Source organism: Oncorhynchus masou, chromosome 29, assembly GCF_036934945.1.
Source record: "Oncorhynchus masou masou isolate Uvic2021 chromosome 29, UVic_Omas_1.1, whole genome shotgun sequence".
In the NCBI taxonomy this organism is placed as follows: domain Eukaryota; kingdom Metazoa; phylum Chordata; class Actinopteri; order Salmoniformes; family Salmonidae; genus Oncorhynchus; species Oncorhynchus masou.
The window spans coordinates 3,356,130-3,364,812 of NC_088240.1; positions in this window are offsets into that span (position 1 = coordinate 3,356,130).

Below are 8,683 nucleotides of genomic sequence, written 5' to 3' on the forward strand. Positions count from 1 at the left end.
AGGAACTGCTGACACACTCCAGCCACATGAGGTCTAGCATTGTCTTGCATTAGCAGGAATACAGGGCCAACCGCACCAGCATATGGTCTCACAAGGGGTCTGAGGATCTCATCTCGGTACCTAATGGCAGTCAGGCTACCTCTGGCGAGCACATGGAGGCCTGTGCGGCCCCCCAAAAATATGCCACCTCACACCATGACTGACCCACCGCCAAACCGGTCATGCTGGAGGATGTTGCAGGCAGCAGAACGTTCTCCACGGCGTGACTGTCACATCTGTCACATGTGCTCAGTGTGAACCTGCTTTCATCTGTGAAGAGCACAGGGCGCCAGTGGCGAATTTGCCAATCTTGGTGTTCTCTGGCAAATGCCAAACGTCCTGCACGGTGTTGGGCTGTAAGCACAACCCCCACCTGTGGACGTCGGGCCCTCATACCACCCTCATGGAGTCTGTTTCTGACCATTTGAGCAGACATATGCATTTAGTTTGGTACAGCGGGCGTTAATATAAGCATTTAGTTTATACAGTACCAGTCAAAAGTTTGGATAAACCTACTCATTCCGGGGGTTTTCTTTATTTTTACTATTTTCTACATTGTAGAATAATAATGAAGACATCAAAACTATGAAATAACACATATGGAATCATGAAGTAACGAAAAAAGTGTTAAACAAATCAAAAGATTTTATATTCTTCAAAGTAGTCACCCTTTGTTTTCATGACAGCACACTCATTCTTTCAACCAGCTTCATGAGGAATGCTTTTTCAACCATCTTGAAGGAGTTCCCACATATGCTGAGCATTTGTTGACTGCTTTTCCTTCACTCTGCGTTCCAACTCATTCCAAACCATCTCAATTTGGTTGAGGTCAGGGGATTGTGGAGGCCAGGTCATCTGATGTAGCACTCCATCACTCTCCTTAGTAAAATAGCCCTTACACAGCCTGGAGGTATGTTTTGGGTCATTGTCCTGTTGAAAAACAAATGATAACATGGTGAAGCCCCAAAATTGCCCTCGCTAGAAGCCTGTGTTTCAGACATAAGGAAGTGGATGGCTGCAAACTTTCTACTTTTAAACTCGGACAAAACAGATATGCTTGTTCTAGGTCCCAAGAAACAAAGAGATCTTCTGTTGAATCTGACAATTAATCCTGATTGTTGTACAGTCGTCTCAAATAAAACTGTGAAGGACCTCGGCGTTACTCTGGACCCTGTTCTCTCTTTTGATGAACATATCAAGACTGTTTCAAGGACAGCTTTTTTCCATCTACGTAACATTGCAAAAATCAGAAACTTTCTGTTACAAAATGATGCAGAAAAATTAATCCATGCTTTTGTTTCTTCTAGGTTAGACTACTGCAATGCTCTACTTTCCGGCTACCCGGATAAAGCACTAAATAAACTTCAGTTAGTGCTAAATACGGCTGCTAGAATCCTGACTAGAACCCAAAAATTTGATCGTATTACTCCAGTGCTAGCCTCCCTACACTGGCTTCCTGTCAAGGCAAGGGCTGATTTCAAGGTTTTACTGCTAACCTACAAAGCATTACATGGGCTTGCTCCTACCTATCTTTCCGATTTGGTCCTGCCGTACATACCTACACATACGCTACGGTCACAAGACGCAGGCCTCCTAATTGTCCCTAGAATTTCTAAGCAAACAGCTGGAAGCAGGGCTTTCTCCTATAGAGCTCAATTTTTATGGAATGGTCTGCCTACCCATGTGAGAGACGCAAACTCGGTCTCAACCTTTAAGTCTTTACTGAAGACTCATCTCTTCAGTGGGTCATATGATTGAGTGTAGTCTGGCCCAGGAGTGGGAAGGTGAACGGAAAGGCTCTGGAGCAACGAACCGCCCTTGATTTCTCTGCCTGGCCGGTTCCCCTCTTTCCAACGGGATTCTCTGCCTCTAACCCTATTACAGGGGCTGAGTCACTGGCTTACTGGTGCTCTTTCATGCCGTCACTAGGAGGGGTGCGTCACCTGAGTGGGTTGAGTCACTGACGTGATCTTCCAGTCTGGGTTGGCGCCCCCCTTGGGTTGTGCTGTGGGTGAGATCTTTGTGGGCTATACTCGGCCTTGTCTCAGGATGGTAAGTTGGTGGTTGAAGATATCCCTCTAGTGGTGTGGGGGCTGTGCTTTGGCAAAGTGGGTGGTGTTATATCCTTCCTGTTTGGCCCTGTCCGGGGGTGTCATCGGATGGGGCCACAGTGTCTCCTGACCCCTCCTGTCTCAGCCTCCAGTATTTATGCTGCAGTAGTTTGTGTCGGGGGGCTAGGGTCAGTTTGTTATATCTGGAGTACATCTCCTGTCTTATCCAGTGTCCTGTGTGAATTTAAGTATGCTCTCTCTTATTCTCTTTCTCTCTTTCTTTCTCTCTCTCGGAGGACCTGAGCCCTAGGACCATACCTCAGGACTACCTGACATGATGACTCCTTGCTGTCCCCAGTCACCTGGCCGTGCTGCTGCTCCAGTTTCAACTGTTCTGCCTGCGGCTATGGAACCCTGACTTGTTAACCAGACGTGCTACTTCTCCCAGACCTGCTGTTTTCAACTCTTTAGAGACAGCAGGAGCGGAAGAGATACTCTGAATGATCGGCTATGAAAAGCCAACTGACATTTACTCCTGAGGTGCTGACCTGTTGCACCCTTGACAACCACTGTGATTTTTATTATTTGACCCTGCTGGTCATTTATGAACATTTGAACATCTTGGCCATGTTTTGTTATAATCTCCACCCGGCACAGCCAGAAGAGGAATGGCCACCCCACATAGCCTGGTTCCTCTCTAGGTTTCTTCCTAGGTTTTGGCCTTTCTAGGGAGTTTTTCCTAGCCACCGTGCTTCTACACCTGCCTTGCTTGCTGTTTGGGCTTTTAGGCTGGGTTTCTGTACAGCACTTTGAGATATCAGCTGATGTACGAAGGGCTATATAAATACATTGATTTGACAACGCCACTAAGCAGAAACCAGATGATATGGTGTATCGCTGCAGAATGCTGTGGTAGCCATGCTGGTTAAGTGTGCCTTGAATTCTAAATAAATCACCAACAGTGTCACCAGCATTCTCCTCTCCCTCTCCTCCTCTCCCTTCAAAAACAAGCCCTTTACCGGAGGACATTTAAATCAGTTACAGACTCTGACTGCAAGAAAGGAATTGGTGAGAAACAAAGAAAGAACAGAATGAGAATGAAAGAACAGGGTGAGAATGAAAGAACAGGGTGAGAATGAAAGAACAGGGTGAGAATGAAAGAACAGGGTGTTAATGAAAGAACAGGGTGTTAATGAAAGAACAGGGTGTTGTCCAAAATGAACACAGGTGAATAGGGCGTCAACATAGAACAGAGTAGATAAGATGTGCCCGGTTTCACTTTACCATATTGTGGGGCTGGGCAGTATACCGTAACCGATATTGATGCAGGGACTGGTTTGGGCTTTTATTTTACCTTCCATACCATTATTTGAATGTTTGGTACGTTAAATGTGATACACCATGTGTAATGTCAGTTTTTTTTTTATAGTTTACTTCGCTACTTGAGTCATCTCTCTCTGCCACTTTCCACACAGACCTAGCCACGCCTCCCTGTCACTCAAGGAGCGCATTTGTTGTTCCTTAAAACCATGAGACGTTTGCGTTCAGTCTCCAAGATCAATGCAGCAGCACATGTAACAATGTTGATGACAACAATGCTGTTTTCACTTTGCTTCTTAATATAAATCCACTTGTTTTCTATAATGACACCATTCGTTTGTGTTTCTTACATCAGCAGACAGCTAGTTTGCCTTTTCTTAGCGAGTTGCCCTAAATCTTGTGAGATGCTAATTGTTAGCCGCTAATGCTAATAGCTAGCTAATAAATGTACTAAGTGGAAAAATAGCCAGCTAATACAGCCTGATAATACCAATGATTGTGTAGTCATAAATCAGCATGTTGTCTGTGCAACAGTATCTTCTAAATCAAAGAGGAATATGCAAAGCAAGAATATGTTAGCTACATTAAGTAGCTAAGAGAGAAACATATAATGTAGCCAAAGTTTATAGGATCCCCTAGGAAACACGTATAAACATTTAGTTCCTAACCTGTCGCAATAACTCCTCTCTGGCGTTTAATTCGTTGTCATCTCAAACAACACTGTATTCAAAGTGCCCACTAGTATATTCTAACTATAGAATTAGAATAGTCATTCTATTTCCATGATTCCAACAGTTTTGCTCGAATTCGCAAGTCAAATCGCAATTGCAACATTTGGTTAAAAATAAATCCTAGATTATCTGCCCATATTGTGCAGCTCTAATTCAGTGTGGAATTATCTCAATTGAGCAGCGGTTTAAAGTAAAAATACTTTCAAGTACTACTTCAGTCGTTTTTTTTGTGATGTCTGTATTTTACTTTACTATTTTTTTTTTTTGACAACTTTTACTTCACTACATTCCTAAAGAAAATACTGTACTTTTTACTCCATACATTTTCCCTGACACCTAAAAGTACTCATTACATTTTGAATGCTTAGCAGGACAGGAAAATGGCCTAATTCATGAACTTGTCAAGAGAACATCCCTGATCATCCCTACTGCCTCTGATCTGGACTACTCACTAAACACAAATGCTTTGTTTGTAAATTGTGTCAAGAGTGTTGGAGTGTGACCCTGGCTTTCCATCAATTAAAAAAAAATAAAGGAAAATGGTGCCGTTTGGTTTGCTTAATATAAGGAATTTGAAATTATTTATACTTTTACTTTTGATTCAGAAGTATATTTAAAACCAAATAATTTTAGACTTTTAATCAAGTAGTATTTTACTGGGTGACTTTCACTTTTACTTGAGTCATTTTCTATTAACATATCTTTACTTTTATTCAAGTATGACAACTGGGTAATTTTTCAACCACTGCAGTTGAATGCAGGAAATGCAGAAATAATAAAAGCACTGAAATTTGTTTTGGTTCAAGTTGAAATGAACAGTATAAACCAATCAGAATGGAGAAAGACATGTATGTGACATGAATGTATGTGTTGCCACCCCAAGGATCACTCACTACTCATAGAGCACCCTGGGATCACTCACTACTCATAGAGCACCCTGGGATCACTCACTACTCATAGAGCACCCTGGGATCACTCACTACTCATAAAGCACCCTGGGATCACTCACTACTCATAAAGCACCCTGGGATCACTCACTACTCATAGAGCACCCTGGGATCACTCACTACTCATAGAGCACCCTGGGATCACTCACTACTCATAAAGCACCCTGGGATCACTCACTACTCATAAAGCACCCTAGGATCACTCACAACTCATAAAGCACCCTGGGATCACTCACTACTCATAAAGCACCCTGGGATCACTCACTACTCATAAAGCACCCTGGGATCACTCACTACTCATAAAGCACCCTGGGCTCACTCACTACCCCTAAAGCACCCTAGGATCACTCACTACTCATAAAGCACCCTGGGATCACTCACTACTCCTAAAGCACCCTAGGATCACTCACTACTCATAAAGCACCCTGGGATCACTCACTACCCCTAAAGCACCCTAGGATCACTCACTACTCATAAAGCACCTGGGATCACTCACTACTCATTAAGCACCCTAGGATCACTCACTACTCATAAAGCACCCTGGGATCACTCACTACTCATAAAGCACCCTGGGATCACTCACTATTCATAAATCACCCTGGGATCACTCACTACTCATAAAGCACCTGGGATCACTCACTACTCATTAAGCACCCTAGGATCACTCACTACTCATAAAGCACCCTGGGATCACTCACTACTCATAAAGCACCCTGGGATCACTCACTATTCATAAATCACCCTGGGATCACTCACTACTCATAAAGCACCCTGGGATCACTACTCACTACTCATAAAGCACCCTGGGATCACTCACTACTCATAAAGCAAATGTACAACTTGTATTCTTCAAAAACTAAAAATACCATCATCCTGTCCAATTTTTTTTAAATACTGTGATATAATATTTTGGTCCATATCGCCCAACCCTACCGTATTGCGAAGTCTCACTCATTACTTGGCTATGAACAAAAAAGAAAAGCCTGGAACTAGAGTCTATGATGGTAGAGGCTATAATGGTAGAGGCTATAATGGTAGAGGCTATGATGGTAGAGGCTACAATGGTAGAGGCTATGATGGTAGAAGCTATGATGGTAGAGGCTATGATGGAAGAGGCTATGATGGTAGAGTTTATGATGGTAGAGGCTATGATGGTAGATGCTATGATGGTAGAGGCTATGATGGTAGAGTTTATGATGGTAGAGGCTATGATGGTAGATGCTATGATGGACATAATAAATCTTGTTTTTCTCATACACTGTTTTGTGATTGTGAGCAAAAACAATTGCTGAGCAAATTGACTGAATTTACACTCCCCAGGAGAGCTAACTGACTCAGCCTGCACTGCCCAGTAGAGCTAACTGACTCAGCCTACACTGCCCAGTAGAGCTAACTGACTCAGCCTACACTGCCAAGTAGAGCTAACTGATTTAGCCTGCACTGCCCTGTAGAGCTAACTGACTCAGCCTACACTGCCAAGTAGAGCTAACTGATTTAGCCTGCACTGCCCAGTAGAGCTAACTGACTCAGCCTACACTGCCCAGTAGAGCTAACTGATTTAGCCTGCACTGCCCAGTAGAGCTAACTGACTCAGCCTGCACTGCCCTGTAGAGCTAACTGACTCAGCCTACACTGCCCAGTAGAGCTAACTGACTCAGCCTGCACTGCCCTGTAGAGCTAACTGACTCAGCCTGCACTGCCCTGTAGAGCTAACTGACTCAGCCTACACTGCCCTGTAGAGCTAACTGACTCAGCCTACACTGCCCAGTAGAGCTAACTGACTCAGCCTGCACTGCCCTGTAGAGCTAACTGATTTAGCCTGCACTGCCCAGTAGAGCTAACTGACTCAGCCTGCACTGCCCTGTAGAGCTAACTGACTCAGCCTACACTGCCCAGTAGAGCTAACTGACTCAGCCTGCACTGCCCAGTAGAGCTAACTGACTCAGCCTACACTGCCCAGTAGAGCTAACTGACTCAGCCTACACTGCCCAGTAGAGCTAACTGACTCAGCCTGCACTGCCCAGTAGAGCTAACTGACTCAGCCTACACTGCCCAGTAGAGCTAACTGACTCAGCCTACACTGCCAAGTAGAGCTAACTGATTTAGCCTGCACTGCCCAGTAGAGCTAACTGACTCAGCCTACACTGCCCAGTAGAGCTAACTGACTCAGCCTGCACTGCCCAGTAGAGCTAACTGACTCAGCCTACACTGCCAAGTAGAGCTAACTGACTCAGCCTGCACTGCCCAGTAGAGCTAACTGATTTAGCCTGCACTGCCCAGTAGAGCTAACTGACTCAGCCTACACTGCCAAGTAGAGCTAACTGATTTAGCCTGCACTGCCCAGTAGAGCTAACTGACTCAGCCTACACTGCCAAGTAGAGCTAACTGATTTAGCCTGCACTGCCCAGTAGAGCTAACTGACTCAGCCTGCACTGCCTAGTACAGCTAACTGACTCAGCCTACACTGCCCAGTAGAGCTAAGAGACTCAGCTAACTGACTCAGCCTACACTGCCCAGTAGATCTAACTGACTCAGCCTGTGTTCACTGCCCAGTAGATCTAACTGACTCAGCCTGCACTGCCCAGTAGATCTAACTGACTCAGCCTGCACTGCCCAGTAGATCTAACTGACTCAGCCTACACTGCCCAGTAGAGCTAACTGACTCAGCCTGCACTGCCCAGTAGATCTAACTGACTCAGCCTGCACTGCCCAGTAGATCTAACTGACTCAGCCTACACTGCCCAGTAGAGCTAACTGACTCAGCCTGTGTTCCACTGCCCAGTAGAGCTAACTGACTCAGCCTACACTGCCCAGTAAAGCTAACTAACTGCCTACAACTGCTCAGCCTGCCCAGTAGATCATTCCTTTTGGTGACATCTTAATTGGAGCTCGTGGTAATGGCTGGAGTGGAATAGATGTGGAATGATATAAAACACATGGTTTCTATGATGCCAGTCCATTCGCTCCGTTCCAGACATTATTATGAGCCGTCCTCCCCTCAGCAGCCTCCACTGGTAGGATTGTATGATGTTCATTCCCATATCAGCACATGGATTGGGGGCCGGTCAGAAACACAGGACTAAAATACAAGCTCACCAAAGAAACCAAAACTTTTAGTACATTCATTCCAGCAGTCCACAATTTAATTGAGAGAGAGAGAGAAAGAGAGAGAGAGAAAGAGAGAGAGAAGAGAGAGATAAAATCAAATACAATTTTATTGGTCACATAAAAGTGTTGAGCAGATGATATTGATAAATGCTTGTGTTCCTAGCGCCAACAGTAATATCTAACTAAATGCTTGTGTTTCTAGCACCAACAGTAATATCTAACTAAATGCTTGTGTTCCTAGCTCCAACAGTAGTATCTAACTAAATGCTTGTGTTCCTAGCTCCAACAGTAATATCTAACTAAATGCTTGTGTTTCTAGCTCCAACAGTAATATCTAACTAAATGCTTGTGTTCCTAGCTCCAACAGTAATATCTAACTAAATGCTTGTGTTTCTAGCTCCAACAGTAATATCTAACTAAATGCTTGTGTTCCTAGCTCCAACAGTAATATCTAACTAAATGCTTGTGTTTCTAGCTCCAACAGTAA